The sequence below is a fragment of the Cicer arietinum genome, chromosome 6 (genome assembly GCF_000331145.2).
Source record: "Cicer arietinum cultivar CDC Frontier isolate Library 1 chromosome 6, Cicar.CDCFrontier_v2.0, whole genome shotgun sequence".
Taxonomy (NCBI): Eukaryota; Viridiplantae; Streptophyta; class Magnoliopsida; order Fabales; family Fabaceae; genus Cicer; species Cicer arietinum.
Genome location: NC_021165.2, coordinates 30,414,203 through 30,416,202, shown reverse-complemented (window position 1 = coordinate 30,416,202; position 2,000 = coordinate 30,414,203). Strand labels below are relative to the sequence as shown.

Below are 2,000 nucleotides of genomic sequence, written 5' to 3'. Positions count from 1 at the left end.
CTTTATAAGACAACATTTTGTTCCCTATGTATTCTTAGTTTTGTCTTATGTTGTCTAGTTGTCACTAAGAGTAGACAACAATGAGAACTACTTCAGTTTTATTGTTTTCCTTCTTTCTTTGTTTCCAAATCACTATTGCCTCTGCCAAATGTCTTGAAGATCAACAATCATTGTTGCTTCAATTAATAAAAAATAATCTCACGTTCAATTTAGAAAGTTCAACAAAATTGAAGATGTGGAATCAAAACATTGCATACTGCAATTGGATTGATGTAACTTCGTTCACTTTTTTACCTGGATCTTTCCTTTAACAAGTCCATTGGATCCCTACAACTAGATAATTTTTTGGAATTCAGAAATTTAATGTATCTAAATCTTTCATACAACAATTTATCAGTAAATGAGAATGTTGCAAATGTTGATCTTTATTCTATTCCCCAAATTAGCAGTTTTTATTTGGCATCTTGCAAATTGAAAACTTTCCCTAATTTCTTGAGAAACAAGTCAAGCTTAACCGATCTAGACCTTTCACATAATCAAATTCAAGGAACAGTGCCAAACTGGATCTGGAAGCTACAAAATCTTCAAATCCTTAATGTTTCTCACAATATGCTCACTGATTTGGAAGGACCATTACAAAATATCACTTCCAACTTGCTAGCCTTTGACCTTCATAACAACCAGCTCCAAGGGCCAATACCTATTTTTCCTATAGATGCTTTTTATTTGGATTACTCAATCAACAAATTTGTCCCAATTATCCCACAAGATGTTGGTAACTACTTGTCTTCCACAACTTTTCTTTCTCTTTTAAATAATAATTTTCAAGGAAAAATCCCAGATTATCTCTGCTATGCTTCAGTTCTTCAAGTCCTTGATATTTCCTTCAACAGCATTTCTGGAACAATTTCTCCATATTTAATGACAATGACAAGTAAGATTGAGGCATTAAATTTGAGTAAAAACAACATCACTGTCTCTCTCCCACTGCTCATTATTAAAAGTGTTAGACATTGGATCAAATCAAATTGTTGGTGGATTTCCATGCTTTTTGAAAAGCATACCAACACTAACTATCTTGGTTTTGAGGAACAACAAATTTCATGGTTCTATAATATGTTCACATTTGCAAGCAAACAAGCCTTGGAAAATGGTTCAAATTGTGGATATTGCTTTCAACAATTTCAATGGAAAACTACCAGAAAAATATTTCACAACATGGGAAACAATGATGCATGATGAAGAACATAATGTATTAGACTATATCCACACATGTGTGACAGTTACAAGTAAAGATCAACAAATGAAGTTATTAAAAATTCTTACCATCTTCACTACCATTGATTTCTCAAGCAATCACTTTGAAGGACTAATACCAGATAGGAAAGCACTTCATGTTCTCAACTTTTCAAACAATGCTTTCTCTGGTGAAACTCCATCAACTATAGGGAACTTGAAACAGTTAGAGTCTTTGGACTTCTCAAAGAACTCTTTGGTTGGTGAAATTCCTTCAATCATTTGGTTTGGAAAGATTCCAACAGTTGGGTTGGCTCACTCCCCAAGTAGAACCCATCAAATTTTATTAATATTATTATTATTAGTATTAATATTGTTATTATTAAAAAGAAAAGATAAAAAAAAGGTTTTAATGGGCTTGACCAATGTGAAGGAAATAAAAGGGATTTAGAAATCTCTAAGAAGAAATAAGGGTTTGGTTCCGGTGGTAGTAACAGGTGTTTAACAAACTTGCTCCGTTTGATCTACAAATTTAGTATGTTATTCCTACCACTGAGTTTGTTATTTTAATATATAGTTTGAGTATTTTTACCTTCTCTGAGAGTTACTTTGACAAACCCACTTTAGTGGAAGGTTGTTATATGGTTGTTATTGTTGATTGATGTTCCCTAATTGTTATTAGGAAGACTCTAGTGCACCATTAATTATTATAGTGGAAGTTTGACTGGACTAGGTCCATGGTTTTTATTCTCTCAATTTGAAGG

General features: G+C 32.5%; 1 pseudogene; it reads left to right on the top strand.

The window, feature by feature from the left end:
* The first annotated feature begins 270 nt into the window (after positions 1–270).
* Positions 271–1,748, top strand: LOC101508218 (receptor-like protein 6; annotated as a pseudogene).
* The last annotated feature ends 252 nt before the right edge of the window (positions 1,749–2,000 follow it).